This window comes from Pteropus medius, unplaced genomic scaffold, assembly GCF_902729225.1.
Source record: "Pteropus medius unplaced genomic scaffold, Ma_sr-lr_union100, whole genome shotgun sequence".
In the NCBI taxonomy this organism is placed as follows: Eukaryota; Metazoa; Chordata; class Mammalia; order Chiroptera; family Pteropodidae; genus Pteropus; species Pteropus medius.
Window position 1 is genome coordinate 65589881 of NW_024349800.1, and position 12194 is coordinate 65602074.

Consider the following 12194-nt stretch of genomic DNA (forward strand, 5'->3'; position numbering starts at 1 on the left):
AACCTCCAAGACAAGTCACTTTCTCATTGGCCTGTGACATGCTACATGAACCATCTATATTACAGATGCAACCATGGATGCCGCCAACGTTGATTCATACCTTGGTGACCTCATAGATCACTGACAGCCATTCCACCTGGCAGACTGCCTGGAATTCACCAGGGCCTGTCAGAAGCCCCAGCTGTACCTCCATTTTGCAGGTGACCACAGGCCCGGCGGTCACCCTTGGGTTTCAAGCCTACTATTGTCAGTCTAAGCAACAATCACATCCTCAAATCAAAAGTCAGAAATTGTAACAGGAGCAGTGCTGCTCACAGAACTGAGTGGTGACTTACAGAAGTACAATGAGATAACAAAGTCTCTTTCAGACATCTTTTCATAATCCAAAGCCCTAGGTAGCCGATAAACAATGCGCCGCCAGCCAGCCCGGGTTCTTGCTATCTTGTTGACTGAAGCATTCATTGTGAGGCTTCTTGGGCTGCCTATTATAGGGGAAAGGATGACTCTGACCGCTTTTGCATAATGCAGATTAATCTGTGGGCTGAGCGACACACCTTTACTTCGTGGTCTTTGTCTCATCAGGGGTCACCAAGGAGGGTGAGTTGCTCTCTCTGGTTTTGGGCACTTGCTTTTTAATCTTTTTTACTGCCTTTGATTTTTAATCTTTTTTACTGCCTTTGATTTTTACTTTTGGCTCCAGGGAAGGTGGTTGTCATGGATAGAACCTCGTGCCCGGCTTAGCACGCTATGTGCTGAAGGAGCGTGGTAACTCTGAACACCAGTGGGTTCAGAGCCAAGGTTACTAGATCTCCTTTCTTGGCCTTCATGATTAAAGGATCTCATCAGATCAAACAAGGAACACAACTATATTCCGCCCAACACCCCTAAAGAATCCCAAAACCACCTCTACCACCACCACAATCCTAAAACTCCACCAAATCAAATTGCAGGAGATTTAAGAAGGATTGAAGGAAGAGAGGGCTGAGTAATACAGGTCAATGTCATTTTCTGGGAACACTGATACTTAGAGACCATTTGGCAGTAAAAATCATTATTTCCCAAATTTGCAAATTTACCCCCTATTTTTAGCCTGGGTCTTAAAAGAAATAATGCTATATACTTAAAATAAGAGCAATGCAAATAAAATAAATTTCAAATAAACTTTCCCTTTTTGTTCTTTTTTCATGGTTCTATGAGAGTCAGCAAGCAATGTATAAAGCAAAAAGCAGTGGTTTTGAAATCAGATTTAAATTTGCCTGAGTTCCTACCATCTCTATGTCCTCATTTACAAATCTGTAATGTAGGGATAATAATACTTTCTTTGTTCTTGTTGTGAGGTTTAGGGCATTGATAAAGAGTTTGGCACATAGTAGGTGTTCGATAAACAAAAATGCTATTTATGTGGGAGCATAAAATCTTCAGAAAAATATGACTCCTTCTGTTTAGATTTGCCAAGAATCAACAATCTAGATTTAGTAACAGATTTGGTCTGTAAGAGGCAAAAAGGGCCAATTTTTATGCCTGGGGCTTTCTGTGATTTGTTGGGGAGGTGGGTGACTGTCTTGAAGCCAGTAAGAAAATTGACACTTAATTTTTTTAGGTAGATAGGAACAGTGGTGGCATGTGTCCTGTGTTGTAAGATTTTTCTGGCTCAAAAGAAGGATACTGGCCACAGTCTCGTATCGAACTCCCTTGGGGCCAGATAGGTTTCAGAATTCAGAATTTTTTAGATTTTAGGAAAGTAGTAGGGTACGGTTACGATATATTATGTAATATACCTAGCAGTCTCGAGCAGCAACTTGTAAGGAAAAAACCATTCAGATTTCTGCAGCAAATATTCATCCTAAGTGGGATAAATGAGGTCTACAAAGAATCTCAGGTCAGGTTTTGCTGCCAAATGAGTTCTGAAAAATCTTGCAGTATTCAGAGCTTTTTTTATTTCAAAATTACAGATTGTTGATTTATAATAATACTAAGGATGATGAGAAATAATAGCAACATTTGCATTTAATAAACGTTTTCCTTGTGCCAGGGACATTAAGTGCTTGACATATGTTTTCTTACTTGTTCTCTAACAACAGTCCTGGGAGGTTAGTATTATTGTTTTTCTTTTAGTGATGAGGAGGATAAAGCTCAGAGATACTAAGAAACTTGCCCCAGGTCACATAGCCAGTAAATGGCAACCCTGGGATTTGAATCTAGAGCCATCTGATTGCAAAGCCTGTGCTGGTAAAATAAATTCATGGAAAAAGCATGGATAGTAGACGTTGACTTACTTACCCTGGGAGTCCAGAGGATTTGTCTTGCGGATGATAGAATGTTTGTAAGTCTATTTGGCACTGCATAATTTGAGCTGGCATGAAAGTGTCTTAAACTGGCCAGTAGCTGAGAGGTATGACGGCATAACAGGTAAATAAGGTGTTGATGGCATAAAAGTGGTCCTTTCAACGTTGGCAGGCAGGCTACGTTGATATAAGCCCAGCCCAGACAGCCTTTGAACCTTGGTCTGGTCTCCTACCCTTAAGGAAAAGCTTCCTGCAGCTTCAAGTGGCCTTACTTGTAACTCAGCTGTCCATGAAGAGTGAGTGACCTGCCTCAGGCCTGGACCAGGCCTCATCTCTGTGTGTGACCTCTATTGTGTGTGTAGAGTACTACAGAGGAAAAAAAAAAAATCCTAATGAGTCTTAATGTGGGAGGAAATGACCATCCTAAAAATAACTCCAGGCCCTGTGGAGTAATGACATCATTAGCCAACTCCAGCCTTGAGGGATTCTAAGCACTTTTGACTAGACATTTTTTTTTAGCACGAGATGTATCAAGTAGATCTATTATGCTTGTCAGCCCAAGCAAGGGTTGCAAGGCAAAACTTAAGCGAAAGGCGCATGTGAAGGGCCATGACATTTCTTTTAATCACATTTTACATAATTGGAATTGTGGCTATTTCCAAATCTTTGGCAGGACAGTCTTCAAGACCACAACAAAACAGATCTGGGAAGAGAGGAAATTCTAACGTCCGGAGAGGACCTGACATTTTCACTTAATTCTAAGTTTTGGGGAGAAGAAGGAGCCCGGGGAACTGGATTAACCAAAAGCTGACGAGAAAAACAGAAGTCGAGGTCATGGAGAATTCCTCACGAGTCTACCCTTATCTTTTCAGCTGATGCGTGACTAGGTTCCCTCCTTCGCATGGTCCTTCGCCTAACAGGGTCCTTAGGACCATGCGAGAAATAGCCTTTGCTTAGCCTCCTCTGTTAGACCATGAGCTCCACAAAGCCAGGCTGATCCAGACTTTCACCCCAGTGCTCGGCAAAGTACCTGGCTAAGAGGGGAACCCTTGCTAAAAATTTGTTCAATTAGATCAAATGACTGCAAATTCGTTTCATAAATAGTGAGGGAATATTTTGTACATTTCTGTTTGTTCACTTGTTCAGATGTTATTATTAATATACTGTAACCCCAGAAATAGAAGGAAAGCCAGTCTTTCTCCGAGAAGGTGGAGCAGTGAAGTGTGCATTGGGCTAGGAGCAAAGAGGCCTGTATCCTGTTGCATCAGTCGTTATGTGTTTCTATCAACTCAGGCTCGCTTCACATTATGACAAAACCCTTCGCGTCTCCCAGCTTCATAGAGAGACAATCAGAATTTGATTATAATTCTAAGATGAACCAGCCTACTCTTGAAACTCAGACCTAAAGGGGTTTTCCCCTTTTCCATTTCATTGGTCCTACAGCAAGTGTGGCCAGGGAAATCCTGTGTGTTCATCAACCTGAGGATGCAGGGAAGGCGAGGTGTGACCACTCTTTGTGTCTGGCCACATACTCGTTTCTTCCCGGTACAACACGTCTGCTTCAGCTGCCACCCTCTCTCCCTCCCTGTGTCCTCCTTTCCCACTTGCAGTCCTCACTCAGCCTTCCCCTCTCTTTGCTCTGGTCCCCTGGGGCCTGTCATAATTAGAAAAGGAGGAAGGAGGGGAGCCGTCCTAGCCCACCGGGGTTTTAGAAGGAGTTGGGACTGCGTGTTAGGGACCCGGGGCTGCAAAGGTTTCAGTGTCTTTCTTCTTTTTCAAGCAAAATACCTGCCAACACAGGCAGGCCCTGTGCTGAAGTCAAGGAGCGTCCAAGGCAAGGAACACATGGCTTTGCATGTAGATATGTGTATGGCAAAATATGAGAGAGAGAGAGAGATGGGGGATAGAGAGAGATGGGAGAGAGAGAGAGGGAAGGAGGGAGGAAGGGAGAGAGAGAATGTGTAAAGATGTTATGACCTTGGGTATGTTGTGCTTCAGATGCGGAAGCAATGCAGAAAAGGTATTTTTACCCGGAAACTTTAATCCATATCAAGTTTAGGAGTACAGATTCTCTAGGGAATATCTTTGTAGTCTCCTCTCTTTCTGCTCTTACCTGGCTGCTCCCCCAGGTCCTCCATTTTACCTTAATAATAAAAAGAAAGCAGTAGTTGGAGTAGTTGGTCAGAGCCATACCAAATCTTTTCTCCCTGCCCCAAATGCCAGGTGTTGGCATGAGCTGAGCATGTTCTTGCTCGGCGTAGTCACACATAGGAGATGGATGCAGGTTTTTCCAGCTTCCACTGCGCCACAGTCTCACTCCTGTGCTGGTATTTTCCTGGGCAATGCTGAGAGGATCATTAATGTGTCTCCTTGCTATTTTTCTGCCCAGCCCAAGGGACAACTCTGGCTTATAAATCAGCTCAGTACGGAGTGAGAAAATCAAGGAAGGGATACAACGAGGAGGAAAACAGCCACTCAGAAAAGATATAGACCTGAGGTGTGAAACCCAGAAAGTGGGGGAGGGAGGAAGCGCTATCTTTTGAGGAAATAACATGAAGGAAAAAGATAGCACCAACCAGGCAGGACCAGATCTGGGACAAAGGAGGTCTGGAATCTGGTCTTCAAGATGTTATTGTAAGCTTCTTGCTTCAGCTAATCTCTCTGGGCAACAACTAGGCCATCTGTTAAGGTGGGAATCTTACCATGCCCTCACTCCGCGTTGTGCATTCCTGGGAACTAGAGCATGTGTGGAGAAACAAAACAAATTTATACATGCAAAGTATTCGAACCCTACATGCTTGTGCATGCAACTTCACTAAGGAGAATTACCCATGGCGAAGATTTCTAAGCAGCATGATAAGTGCTGGGAGGTCGCGTGGCCAGTGGGAAGGACAGGGACCTGGAATCAGGTCTGTTACTGATTCTCTGAGTCTCTGGATGCCGATCCATTGACCTAGGGCCAACACCTGTTTCCTTATCCTTTAAGATCACTTGGAACTCCAGACTTCTGTGATAATGGCAGTCGTCACCTCATGATATGAAGCACTCGTATTTCTCTCAGAAACTCTGCCACCAGCTAAGGGGAGATCCTTTACCTGCCCTGTAACCACATCTGTAAAATGCGATCGCAATATCCGCCCTGTTGGTTTCTTGTGAGCTTTAGGGATAGTGTATAGAGAGAACCTGGTACAGTTCCTGGTGTGTAGAGGTACTCGACGCACACTATTGGACCATTGGGGTTGAAGACTGAGAAGAAGATGAGAATGAAAATAAATATACCCCTCAGGCAAACATCTCACAGACCAAGTAAAGTGTGTGTGCACATGTGCATGTAAGCATGGGTTTGGCTGTGCATATAAGTGTGTGTGAGACTGAGTGTATATGTGTGTAAGAATGTGTGAGAAAATGTACACACACGTGTGCATGCACAAGTGAGTTGTGTACAGGTGTGTGGCAGTGTGTGAGCACATGAGCGTGTATGTTTGAAGAACTACTTATTAGTTCTTCAAATGGACTTTGTACATGCTCCTCTCTCTCCCTGGAATGCCCTCATCTCCTTTCTTATCCCATAAACACCTATTAATTTATCAAGATTCAACTCAGATCATCTCATCTTTGTAGCCACCCATGAACTCTTTGGGAAGAGTTGATCATTCTCTCTTCTGTCTTTCTCTGCCTTTATCTAGGGAAGCAGAAGCAGGTGAAGGGATTTACTGTATAGGCTCTAGGCACACGTATCAAGGGATTTGAATTTCAGCTCCTCAACTTGTAGCTAAGTGATCTCAGATGAGCGACCTGACTTTGACCTTTGGCAGCCTCAACTTCCTTATCTGTAACATGGGAATACTAATGGTGTCTTCCTCTTAGGGTTTATAAGAATTTTAGATAATATAATGCGTTTAGAGCCTTTTATACAATATCTCGTATATAATAAGTGCTCAGGCCATGTCAGTTATCATTGTTCTTCCGACCACTGCATCTGCCACACCACATAGTATTATAATGTTAGACTGTTTCACTTACATATTAATTTCCTCAAATCTGTGAATTCTTTCAGGGCAGGGTCTTTTCCTCCAGCAGCTTCCCTGTAGCCTGACATCCAGTGGCAGTTTAGTAAATGTAAAGGAAAGTAGTACCCCTTCTCTTCCCTAGTTCTCATTTTTCTCATCCTAGGACTCCCCAGACTCCCCTTCATGTTACCATGAGAAGGCAGATGTGGGGACTAGAGTGCAGCCTCATCCCCATACAAAAGACATCCTCAACCGACACATAAAGATCCACACTGTATCTATACTTAGCCCTTCAGCTCTCACATTTATTACATCACCAAGGCTATTTTTTCCTGCAGTTGTTTTCAATAGACTCAATTGAAACATTAGAAAGACTCTTATGGCTCATCAATGAATCTGAGGCCAAAACTTCTGGTCAGACAACACTCTACTGTTGCTGCCCATAGAAACTGCTCTGATCTGCTCATTCCCCAAACATGCAACACCAAACCAAATTGTACCCAAGGAGAGAGAGGGCCAGCTCACCACACAGAAATGACCCTCAGACGCCCCAGTGCAAAATGCATACAAATGGACCATTGTATAGCACATGGGCTGTCAGTCTACCTAACTTGTGATGTGTCTTAGTTTTCTCCCATCTGTCCATCTTCCAAAGGGATCTATAGGTGAGCCTGCGCCTCCCTAGTTTCTAAGGCAGTCTTCACTGGGGCACTGGCTTCCGTCCAACCATCTGTTGAAATTGGAACTGCTCTGTTCTTTTGGCCCCAAGATTTGATGTGCTTGGATGATCCTTTGGTACCCAGAAGCCTGCTAGTCAGAGTATTTTCTGTGCTTTAACTAGTATTCAGTCTAGCGGCCAGGAACTCTGCTCTGATGCCTGACTCTGGAATTTTCTCCCACTCCATGATCTTCTGGGCTCCCTGTCGAGTATGACCAAACCCCTGCAGCTGAGACAGCTGCTTTGAAACTTGTCAATAATGGCAGCTCTAAGAATTCTTTGTTTCTTTTTTCCTGGAGCTGATTCCATCTCTCTACATCCCTCTGCCATTGTAAGAGTCTTGCTGTATGTAGGTAGATTGTCAATGCTGTATCCTTCTCTTTGGCCTTACCTGATCTCTGACCTTTTGACACCCTCAGACTTGTGCTTGCCTTTGCTCAGTTTTGTAATGGCAGACATATATACACTAGAATCTTTGGGTTCACCCCAAGGTCCCAGCCAGCAAGGTTTGTCCAGTTGCTCTTAGGGCAGTGAAGCAGTATAAAAGCTGGGTGGCTGCTAGCTCTCTATCTCCATGGTTCCCTAATAAGGGTGGGATGTGATGTCATTCCTGAGCAAGAGGTTTGGCTGTGTGTATGTGTGTGCATACATGTGAATATGAAACAGAAAGGTCAGTTCAGTTTTGGATGTGTTGAAAGTGAGGTGCTTATTGAATAGTCACAGAGCTGTTTTCAGTAAGTGATTCGGTTTATGAGAACAGAACTCAAGAGAGAAATCTGGGCTACAGATTCAGATTGAGAAATAATTAAGACATGTGAAATCATTGAATCCATGTGTCTGCCTAGAAAGATTATGCAGAATGAGAAGAGGTGGGAGCTGAGGCCTGAAGATTCCCAACATTTATGGTGTGGGCAGTAGAAAAGGAGCTGCAATGGAGTCTGACAAGAAGTAGCTAAAGAAGTAGAAATAGAATTTGAGAAGAATGGTCTCTTCAAAGCCAAGAGGGAAAAGGATTTCAAGAAGGAGGAATGGTAAGTAAGATAAAGGCTGAAAAGTGACTATTGGATTTAGTCATTGAATGTCACTGGTAACTTTGGAAAGAGCTGCTTTAGTGGCCTTGGGGCAAAAGTCAAGAAGTAGGCTATTGAGTCAATGGCGAGAAGTAAGGATGCTTTGGATAAGCTGGCTTAGAAGAGAGAAAGTGGCAGGTGGTGGCTAGAGAGGAATATAAGCTTCAGGGAAGGCTGGCTTGGTTGTTTTGTTTTTAATGGAAGAGATTTGGGTATTTTTGAGTTCTGAGGGGAGTGGACAGAGAGAGTTTAATATAAAGGTCAGAAAGGGGATAACTGATGGAGAGAAATTCCAGATGAGGCAGCAGGGCCTGGGATGCTGAGCACGTGTGCTGAGAGAAGCCTTCAGCAGGAGAGGGCTACCTCTTCACCTTTAGACTGGATCTAGCAACCAACTATTAGAGGAGGAGAATGGCCTACAATCCAGCATTTGGCAGAGATCGTCCACACAGACAAATTGGAGTTGCCTGAACTTGAAATAACCTAAAATGATGAAACTCTCCAAGTGGCATTTCAGGGGCTCCGACCCACATTCACGGTGACCTATGATGAGACAGGAGGGATTGCAGGCGACCCTGAAATGCCACCACACAGCACCTGCCTAATGCTAATGGAAGATGTAAATCTTGCTAGGAGAAGAAGGCCACCTTGGGACGTGCTGTTCATCCAAGGGGAGTGCCAGGCAGGGGGCTTCCCTTCGGGGACTGATTGCAAGGCTCCTCCGATAGGGCCTCTCCTCGCCCGCTACCATTTTTCTTCATTATTTCTGCTATGTCGCCCGTCATGTTGTCAGTTTCCTCTCAGAATGGCGATAAATGGCGCCTCTCATGTGGTGTCCTTAGGGGACACCTGTTATTTATTTCGATGATGGGCAAGATGCCATGGTTAATTAAGAAAAATTGTGAGCTGCCCACGGGCAATCCATAGTTTCTTGTTAGCTCAGCCTCACAGTTCTTCACCCCACATTGGAGCCATTTCCCCCACTGAGAGCTTGCAGGGGGCAGGAGACAATGGATAATGAGCATCGCTCTCCCTCTTTATCCCTAAAAAGAGTTCCACAACCCTCTTCCTGCTGAAATTCATGATGAGTCATAGATAGCCTAAGCTGGTCACCTATTCCAAGTCTCAGGTCTGGGTGGGAGGTGTCCATCAAGTCCTTCCCTTTGTCCACACCGAGAAAACCGAAGACACAGCCAGTGTTTTCTCCCTCATGACTTGGCAGGGAAAGAAAGACAACTTCTGTGGCCAGGGCAGCTTGGACAAATGACCTAGATAACTGAAGTGACATCTCTCTTGTCAGCCTAGTCTGAGTTTCAAAACAATAGGCATTGCTGGCCCCACCTATATGTAACTAGTTTCTTTTGAATTCTCCAGATTTCTGGGCTCTGTGAAAGGTGGTGGGAAGTGTGGATATGAGGCACGGGCAGTGTGGGAAGATCTTATTCATGAAAGTGGCTCCTGCCCTCTGGGTCTAGAGGGTAGGAAGGGGACTCAAGTTAAAGTGTGTAGCATTCTCTCGGGGTTGGTAAATATTGGAGTGGGGTGCAGAAGGATGTGGACAGGTCTTTTTCTGAAGATTTTCTTAACTAAAAGTGAGTCATACCTCTGAGAGGGTTTAGGCAGAGACTTCCTGGGACCAGAGAACTGCCCAGATACTTCCCTGTGCTCCCTGGTCCCTGCGCATTTTGGAATTCTTGGCAGAAATTTTCTTTTAACTTTAGGTGGTCAGGTCATCTCTGTGCCTTGCAGACTCTTTATAGTCCTGACTAAAGAGGCAAAGGGTCTGGGATTCAAACATAGGGTAAGAGGAGGAAAGAATGACCAGGTTTGGAAAAGGGTTGCTGGAGGTTGAGTCCAAGCCCAGCATGAAGGCACTGGCCCCAAATGAGGAACGGCAGAAACCTGAGTCCAGAGCCTGGAATTGCGACATCAGGCTCATTGTGCCTTCTCTCTCTGTCAGGTTTGCACAGCTTACAGCCCTTCCTGTGAGTCAGGCTATCAGAGTACTGCTTGAGAAGAAATTACATTGTATTCTGAGACTCGATAACTTCAGAGCAGGCTGTTTTCTTCACACTGGGACGCAGTGCTGCCTCGCTCTTCTATCTCTTCTTTGATTTCACATTGTACTTGCTTTAGGGCAGAGTCCAGGGGACAAAGCCCCTTGTGTGTGACTCCCTCCTCCCGCTCACCCTCCGTGGCCATTCCCTGCCCCCCATCTATCAGCGACACACTCCAGGCAGACCACAGAGATGCTATCTGGGGTTGGCATTCCAAGGACCCGTCTGCTTCAGGAATTGCAAATGTCTCTGATTAAAACCAGCAGGGCTAATCTGAGCATAAGTTGCTACAATACTGAAGGAAATAACAATTTGCTGGGTTTCTTTCACTCCCCAGGTCCAGGAAAGAAAACATTCACAAGTTAAAAAGGAACAAAGAAGAAAAGGGAAAGGAAAACAAGCTGCGATAGGGTTTGGACCTTCTTCTGCCCAGACCAGGCCAGCTACTTTCCACATACAGAAGCATACACCCGGTCTTAACCTCCACTTGTCTTTCAGGGCAGATGCAACTTCTAGAAATCACTGGGAAACCCTTGGAGGATCCTTAAGTTCTAGATCCCTGAGATTGGGGTTACCCCCTCCAGGGTCCAGATCGACTTTGGATAAAGAGTTGGACAGGCAGGGAGGAATGCTTGGGCAGCTGAGGGGCGAGAGAGGAACCCTTTATAATCCCAGGAGATCCACAGCTTTTGAAACCTTCAGCCACTCTGTTATTTTTAGGAAACTGCCTCTGAGCTTTGACCAGTTCTTATGAGGCTGAGTGTTAGGCTGAACAGGGTTGGTAGAGAACAAAGGAAAGGAAATATCTAGAAGAAAGAACATATGTACAGAAACCCAACATTCTTTGGAAACTCTAGGAACCTGAAACTCACCCAGTGGACTTGAAATTGTCACCATGATAATGATGAGCTTCTAGCCAGAACCAATGTGGAGTGCCGAGGGCAGGCTGGGGGACGGTAGTGGAGTCCCTTTTCAGCATCAGCCAAGCTCTCTCAGGCCAGCCCTGAGGTATAACTGCAGCTTTGCCTGTGTCTGCTGTCGTCTGAGGTCTCAGGACACCAACTATAGTTACAGCCATGCTCAGCTTCTAGGAAGTTCTGACAGCAACTTCCCCCTAGGGGCCTGGCAACCTTCAGAGATGACTATTTCACAACCTGTATGGGGATTTGTGTGTGTAAAACAGCACATAGGTTGGTAATCTAGGTATCAACGTGGAGGCCTGTTTGGCAGTTTTTCTGAATCCCACGATTCTGGAAACATTTCTCCAGGATTGGGATCTCCATCCAGGTCCCTCGTTACTTCTCTCTGAAAGAAACCTGTGTTCTTTTTTCAATTCAGTTCATTTAGGGAGAACTGGGCCTTAGCCCATGCCTAAGAGTTCACCGGGCACATGGTATTTTTTCTTGCGCTCATTCAGCAACCATTTATTTATACCTGATTTTGAATGCCAACTACTGTGTAGTTATTGGGTTTACAAAGATGAGGTCACCAACTTCAAGGAAGATACAATTTAATGCAGGAGACACACACACATAGAAATAATTAACTATGATAGAAGGTTGAATGGAACAAGGGCTAAATAGCGGCATTTGAAATGATTTCTGCCTGGAGATTCAATCTGCTGCTGTCTGAATTTAGGCTGAGCTTCTGGCTACCTGAGAAGTATGTCTATTGTCTTCCAGTTCTTCTGAACTAACTAAATATCACTCACTCTTTAATTCCTTCCTCTGAATGTCTGTCTTCTTCCTCCTGCCAAGAGTGCCTTGACGTGGTCTTCTTTCAATCAAATGATGATAATGATCATTTCTCAATGTCCAGTGTTTCACAGATATCTCTGGGCCTTGGAGAAATCACTGTATTTAAGAGAATCTGCATTTTTACCCCAGAACATCTAATTCTTAAGTGCTCTTACTTCTACATCATCTTGGTTCTGTATAAGTTTGGGAGTTGAATTTAACCCCCATTCCAAACCATTTTAGAATGAGATGGAGTATAAATAATTTAAAAAAAAATCTTTTAAAAATTCTTACAATGATCTTTTGAGTTAGATCATG